Raw genomic sequence first — 7,877 nt, 5'->3', positions numbered from 1 at the left:
CCAGGACTCGAACCTGTGTCCCGTGCATTGGCAGGTGGATTCTTAACCACTGCCACCAGGGAAGTCCCTATATATATATTTATAATTGTGTCTTCTTGATGGGTTGACTTTTCTATCATTACTAAATATGGGCTATATTTTCCTGTTTCTTTGCATATGTCATATTTTGTTGTTGAAAACTGGACATTAAAAATAATATTGTGTGGCAAATCTGGAAATCAGATTCCCTTCCCATTCCAGAGTTTGTTGCTCTTGGTGTGTTCTATTTTTAGTGACTTTCTGAACTAATTCTGTAAAGTCTCAATTATTTATTGGACCTGACCAATGAAGTCTCTACTCAGTTAGCTGAATGGTCAGCTAATGACTGGACAAGAGATTTCCTTAAATACATTGCACCAAGAAGTTCCCCATTCTGGCAGCTACTCCTGTTCCTCCATTAGCCAAAGCTCAATTATCCAAGACTAATAATAATAGAGAATAGCTAAGACCAGCCAACAACCTATAATTCAATTTCAGCTATCACTATTTTTTTGTGTGTGTGTGTGGTACGTGGGCCTCTCACTGCTGTGGCTTCTCCCGTTGCGGAGCACAGGCTCCAGACGCGCAGGCTCAGCGGTCATGGCTCATGGGCCCAGCTGCTCCGCGGCATGTGGGATCTTCTTAGACCGGGGCACGAACCCGCGTCCCCTGCATCGGCAGGCGGACTCTCAACCACTGAGCCACCAGGGAAGCCCCTATCACTATTTTTATAGATCCTTAGTCTTCCCGCCCAGGCTCTCAGGGCTCAGTCCGTCTTCCACCCTTTGTTGAGCAGCTTCACTACCTCATCGTAGATGATGAACACGAGAGCCACGTCCAGGCAGGCCCGGCCCCGTAGGGGGACGATGCCACTGTAGAATGCTTTGAGCTCCTCATCCCTCAGGACCTGCGAACAGCCGTCCACTTGTCCGGTGTTGCTCTGCCTCCGGGCCCTGCATCCGGTCTTGACCTGGCCCAGAGGCGTGTTCCCGAAGACGCTGGCTGCGCTCGCGATAGCTTGAAAACCCCGTGATCAGCGGTTTCCCGGGCTCGCTGGAGTTGGGCCCTGGGTACCAGTTGTGCAGGGAGCTTCTGACGAAGAAGTGGACGGCCCGCTGGGATCTGCCGGCTGGCGGCCCTGGTAAGTCCTCTTCAGCCCTTGTTCCCGAACAATCTCCCTGACCCCGTGGAGGAATCCTCTGTACTGTGGGTTTAGGGGAGATCTGGTCGTGTATGAACTTCACCTGGATGGTCTCCCTGGGCGCACGACCACCACGGCCTCGGCCTCGCGGGCGCCCAGGCCACACAGCAGCCCACGTGCTGTCCAGCGGTCCCTGGGCATCCCGTGCGTGGGTGCTGAGGAATGCGACCATCCTGGACGTGATGGCTGCTTTGGGGCTGGAGCCGTAGAGCGGGGAGGAGGCCTCGGTGCAGCCCGGGGCACCTGGACGGCGGACCTCCTGCCATACTCAGTCCCAGTGCCCAGGGACCCGGCTGTGCGAACGCGCGTAGGCATGTACCCGGTGGGGAAGATGATGCAACCTGCGATCCGGCCGCTAGGGCGCCTGTGGGGACCAGAAACCCGCTCTTGAGAATCCCGCCGCCCCGCCGCCCCGCCGCCCCGCCGCCCCGCCGCCCCGCCGCCCCGCCGCCGCGGACTTTGCTGTCTGAGCCGCTGGGAGGCCTAACCGGTCCCCACGCTCCACCTCCGTTTTCCTGGCGAGGCACAGAGGGGTGACACGCAGGTCAAGCCCCTCCGGGGTGAACTTTTTTTTTTTTTTTTTTTTTGCGGTACGCGGGGCTCTCACCGCTGTGGCCCCTCCCGCTGCCGAGCACAGGCTCAGCGGTCATGACTCACGGGCCCAGCCGCTCCGCGGCATGTGGGATCCTCCCGGACCGGGGCACGAACCCGCGTCCCCTGCATCGGCAGGCGGACTCCCAACCACCGCGCCACCAGGGAATTCTGATACCATACTGTTATCTAATTCACAGCCCATGTACCAATTTTGTCCATTGTCCTAATTATGTCCTTTAGAGCTATGTTTTTCCTGGTCTAATATTCAATGCTGGGTCATGCATTGCCTTTAGCTGTCATGTCTCTTCAGTCTCCTGGAATATTTCCTTAGCCCTTTTGTTTTTCTGTTTCTCGACCTTGACATTTTTGAAAAGTATAGGCTGGTTATTTGGCAGAGTATCCCTCAATTTAATTTTGTCTGGTTTTCCCTCATGATTAGCTTCAGGTTATGTGTTTTTGAGAGGAATCCCACAGAAGTGATACTGTGTCTTCAGTGGAGGCACGTGGAGTCAATATGTCCCATTATTGGTGATGTTAAGGTGGCTCTCTGCTGTAAAGCTATTATCATCTTGTTTTTGAAATTAATAAGTAGTTTGTGGTGAGATACTTTGACATTATGTAAATATCCTGTCTCTCATCCAGCTTTTACCTATGCAACTATGATATTTACATCTACCTACTGTAACATTTTACCTATGATAATCTATTACTATAACAACCTAAACCTTGATTGATGATTTTCTAACTATATCATTCTTCTGTGTTTATATTTTGGCATCCTACTGTAAGGAGGACCCCTCCTTCTTCCCTCCCCTCCCCTTCCCTCCCTTCCCCTCCTTTCCCCTCCCCTCCCCTCCTTTCCCCTCCCCTCCCCTCCCTCTCTTCCTCCCTCCCTTCCTTCCTTCTAAAAGAATTCATGCATTCTTATTTCATTCTATGGACTATAATCCATTTTTACCATTATTTATTTTGATGCTCGAAATAATCTGTCCCAGACCTGGCCAATGGGAGCCTCATCAAGTGGGCTCCTATAGCCTTTTGAAATATCCCAGTTGTTCTTTGCATACTTCCTTATGTTCTAGTGCAGTAAGGTACTCGCAGCTAATCTTGTCCTGTTCCTGCGCTAGCCTTGGCATCAGCCATTTCTCTAAGGAGCTACGATATGTTTCCTATTAGTCGAGAATTGCATTCATTTAGAAACCAAGGTGTGGGTGGAGGTGTTCCGTTGCTTAAAGGCCCTCTCAATATGTGTGATTGAATAAAAGTTCTGATCACTTGTTGGGACAAGTGGCTTAACGAGTAAACTTTCTTCCTTTAATCTCTAAAAACTAGAGAGCAGTTTCACACACACAAAAAATACATGTAGTTTCACAAATGAAAAAAATACATGTCTTAGAATTCTAGGGATACCTTTTCTCTATATACTGTTAAGTATTCTACACTGTAATCTTTCAAGAAAAAAAAATCTTGATCTAGCTAGGTTAGACAGGGAGCAGTAGAAGACGGTTTTTATGAGTTCTTTGAAATTATTTTTGGGGAACTGTGGTTCACTCTGTCTCAATTTTTAAAGGTTTGATATAATTGTATCTTTGGGACATTATCCCTGAAGGAGCTGAAGTTTCAAACCTCTGCATATTATAGCTGCTGAACTGTTAATTGTTCAGGGAGAACAGGTGTTTCCCCAAAACAACAGATGATTTAAATTTACATAGTATTTCAGTTGTTATACTTGGGTATTTTAAGTTACTGAGGTAACAGTCAATACTTTTGAAAAAAATGAATTGCATTGTTGACTTTCACGTAATATGTTTAACATTTTTAACATTGATGCATTCATTCTTTCTTGCACATAGCTAACTTTATGAAATATATCATAAACAATACTTTAATTGGAATTTGTGACAGGGAATTGAATTTTTCTTGGCTACTATTTCTAAACAGTGGAAAATATCAAGTTGCAGGCAACTGGGCTGAGTTTTCATTCTAAAAACATTGTGGGAGTGTCCTGTGAGGAGCTTCAGTCCCAAGCTAAGGTGTGGGCTCAGCCGCTTCACGAGGAACTCTGGTCTGAAGGGCGGGGGGTGGGGGCAAGGCCTCTGCACGGGGCCCGCTATGAGCAAGTGAAACAGACTAAGCACAAAGGGAAAAAAGGTGATGGACTAGGCCTGAAGTGAGACTGCCAGATTTATTTACATTTGTTGTTTTAAATCTTTTGTTTGTATGAAAATATTGCTTCTTAAAAATGCAGATTCTGGGTCCCTACTCTCAGATGTTCTGATTCAGTAATCTAATATTTTCAGATTATTCTGATAATCTGCACTTATAATAGATCCCCAAGAAACTCTGAAATAGGTTATAAGATGACCATACATTGGGAGACATTATTTCCAGTGAAAACCTATCATTCCAAAAGAAAAGTGGGAATAGCTCTTATTTATCCGATTTTCCTTTTCCTTTTGTTTTTTCCCCCCATTCTTTCTGCCTCCATGTGTACCTTCTCACTTGCCTACCTCCACTTCTACAGCAGGGAAGGGGAGAGGGTTTTGAGTGGAGGCAGGTTAACCCACTTGAAAAATTTCAAAATATGAAAGACCTAAAACTTTTAGTATTGGACGTTGAGTTCTGGATTGTTTAACTCTTAGACCATTCCCTTGGATCTGTGGCTTCCATTACATGTTCCTGGATGTGTAGCCCACACAGAGAGACACTTGAAATAATCCCATGGCAAAATTCTGGTGATGGAGCAAGGGGACAAATTTGGTGCCAGATGTTGTTGCCAAGAGATGTTTGATGGTGGGGGATGGAAACAAGCCCTGAGTAAATGGTTTTAGGATGGTAGGGGAGAGCTGACCAGGAAGCTTTCATCCTAGAAGTAATTATTTTTCTCTTAGATACCTCAGCCTTTTCAACGCAACTACCACACTCATTTCCTGGCAATTTCAAAATCTTTTTTTTTTTTTTTTTGGTATGCGCACCTCTCACTCCTGTGGCCTCCCCCGCTGCGGAACACAGGCTCCGGACGCGCAGGCCCAGCGACCATGGCCCACGGGCCCAGCCGCTCCGCGGCATGTGGGATCCTCCTGGACAGGGGCACGAACCCGTGTCCCCTGCATCGGCAGGCGGACCCCCAACCACCGCGCCACCAGGAAAGCCCTCAAAATCATTTTGAAGTGACATTTGATAGTAGGCTTTTATTAGAGTAGCAGAGCTGGAGTTTTTTTTTTTTTTTTTTTTGCGGTACGCCGGCCTCTCACTGTTGTGGCCTCTCCTGTTACGGAGCACAGGCTCTGGACACTCAGGCTCAGCGGCCATGGCTCACGGGCCCAGCTGCTCCGCGGCATGTGGGATCCTCCCGGACTGGGGCACGAACCCGCATCCCCTGCATCGGCAGGTGGACTCCCAACCACTGCGCCACCAGGGAAGCCCCAGAGCTGGATTTTATAGTAGAATAGAATGAATTGTCTGCCTCCTAGACTTAGTTATAATATGTGTGGTACCAAATATAAACAGGAGGAACCAGAGTTACAGAAGTAGCTGAAATCTTTACTGCAAAGAATGAGCTGTGAGAATTTGAAGACACAGAGAGTGAACACCCTTAGTAATTAGTATATCAGCTTTGACACAGGGAACTGAGCATATTGATATGGGTCACTGAAGTAGGTTATAAATGATCCTGATGTCAGAAGAGGACCCAGGATGGAACCCTGGCAGATATCTCCCTAGTAGCTCTTGGCTAAGAGATTAGGAGTTACAGTAGTTACAATGATATGTTACATAAAGTTACTGTGAAAAACAACAAGTGAATATAAATATAAATGTGTTTCATATATTACAGGCAATACTAAAGTTCATTATTGGCAAATGGTACATTCTGTCATTTGGGTTAGATTCCGTCTCAACCAGTACTAATTACAATCATTAGTTTTATAGATTCTCAGGTAAGAGATCCTTGTCAGGTATCATTAAAAAGAGGAATATATTTGACAGAGAAGGTAAAACCACCTCTGACAGAGTCAGTTCCTGAATGAATGATGTGACCAGATTTATGCTTCAGAAAAATCAGATCCTGTCAATTCCCCATTTAAATCCCTTAGTGGCTTCTTATTACCCTAAGCTTGAAGTCCTTAAGATGACATGCACAGACTTTCATGATCTGATTACCCACCATTTACATCCTCTGGGAACCCCAAATTCCTTTTAGTTCTATTAAAGTGTTGTGCTCTGTCTTGCTTCTTTTATTAGAAGCACTTAGCACAATTTGAAATTTGATAGTAATTTGTGGGTTTACTTGTTTAATATCTCTCTCACTAGTCTGTGGGTTCATTGAGGCAAGGACTGTATCAATTTCATTTACCACTGTAAACCCAGAGCTTAGCGCAAGGTCTGGCACAGGGAAGACATTCGGTGCATACTTTTTGTGAAGGGCCAAGTGCTCAGTGAATATCTGTTGAATACAAGTATGTATATAATAAACTTTTGATGGCTCTTCAAGTAGGTACTTGACCATTCCTGTGGTGAGAGAGATGAGGATGTCAAAGGTGACTTCCAGGTGTCAAAGAAGGCTGACATGTCATTAACTGCCACAGGGGATACTTGAAGAGGATCAAGTTTGGGGGTTGAAGGGTAAACCATGAGTTGTAATTTAGACATGTGGAATTTGTCATGATTTTGAGATATGTAAGAGATATCAAGGAGTCAGTTGGATATGCTAGTTTGGAATTAACAAGAAAGATCAGCCTGGAGATATAAACTTGTGACATATTTGCATATATATAATAACTTAAGTATTGAACATGGTTAACTTAACTAGGGAGAGAATATACAGTGAGAAAATTGCCTAAGTGAAACTAGAGGAACACTAATATTTAAAGCCCATCAAATAAGAAAAAAAAAAACAAAGCGGCATTGAAAAGGAGCAACCTCTAAAGCAGGGAGAGGGCAGAAGCCAGAAGCCAGATTCCAGATTTGATCAAGATGAAATAAGCCCACTCTACCCTGCTTTTCCCACTGACTGCAATTAAAAACTGTAGACAGAATGCATGGACCAGTCATTTGAGGGCTCTGAAAAATAAATGGTAGCACACAGATCTGGGAAGGAAACTAGAACACAAGGTACCAACAAACTGATGGTGAATTTTTTTTTTCTTTCTCTCCTCCACCCATCCAGCACCTCTTGGCCTAGACTCAAGGGCAGCCTGAAACCCAAACCTACACACTGGGTTCAGAGAGAAAGACAGAAGGAGCTCCAAGAGAAGCTCCCTTTTTGTGGTCTGAAAAGGAGAAATGGGGAGCAAAGGAAATTTCCTGATTAAAAAATAATTATCTCTGGGCCAAACTCCCAGGCAATCCTGTGGTGACAGTGGCAGCTCCAGCAGTGGTGGCTGGGCAGGCACCTAAAATCCTTAGGAAAGAGAACCTTCTTCCTGACTGGAGGAACTGTGGTCCCACGAGCTTGGGAAGAGTCCCCACTGCTTTTATTCTCTCTCTGTCCTCTCACTCTTTCGTACCTGAGGCAGGGACTTCCAGCCTCCAGAACTATGAGAAAATACATTTCTGTTATCTAAGCCACCCAGTCTGTGGTACTCTATTATGGCAGCCTGAGCAGACTAATGCATGGCCCTTGCCTCCATCTCCAAGGCCAGCAAAGATGAATCCAGTCTTCCTCATACTGCATCACGCTGACCCTGCTTGTGTCATCACATCTTTTTCTCTAACTATCTCTTCCATCTCCTTCTTCCAGTTTTAAGGACCTTTGTGATGACGTTGGACCAAGACAGATAAGCTCTTTATTTTAAGGTTAGCTGATTACTACCTAATTCCATCTGCAACCTTTATCTTCTTTGCCATCTAATCTAACATATTCACTGATTCTGTATCCTGATTGGATGTGGACATCTTTGGGACCTTTATTTTTCCTGCTACATCTTGATTTCAAAAGGACTGTACTGTGAAATGGGAACACTTTTGGATTCTTGGACATTCATGCAGAACTTACTCCAATTCCTAAAGACCCAGAATGACACTGCCGTATATATGTCAGTGAGTCTGCCTATGAATCGCAGGT

At 45.4% G+C, this 7,877-nt stretch overlaps 1 pseudogene; it reads right to left on the bottom strand.

Annotated features, from left to right (window-relative positions):
• Nucleotides 1-784: 784 nt before the first annotated feature.
• LOC132491615 (tricarboxylate transport protein, mitochondrial-like) lies at nt 785-1,641 on the bottom strand (annotated as a pseudogene).
• Nucleotides 1,642-7,877: the final 6,236 nt, after the last annotated feature.

Source organism: Mesoplodon densirostris, chromosome 6 (assembly GCF_025265405.1).
Source record: "Mesoplodon densirostris isolate mMesDen1 chromosome 6, mMesDen1 primary haplotype, whole genome shotgun sequence".
Classification (NCBI taxonomy): Eukaryota; Metazoa; Chordata; class Mammalia; order Artiodactyla; family Ziphiidae; genus Mesoplodon; species Mesoplodon densirostris.
The sequence above is the reverse complement of the archived record's forward strand: the minus strand, read 5'-3'. Positions and strand labels throughout refer to the sequence as shown.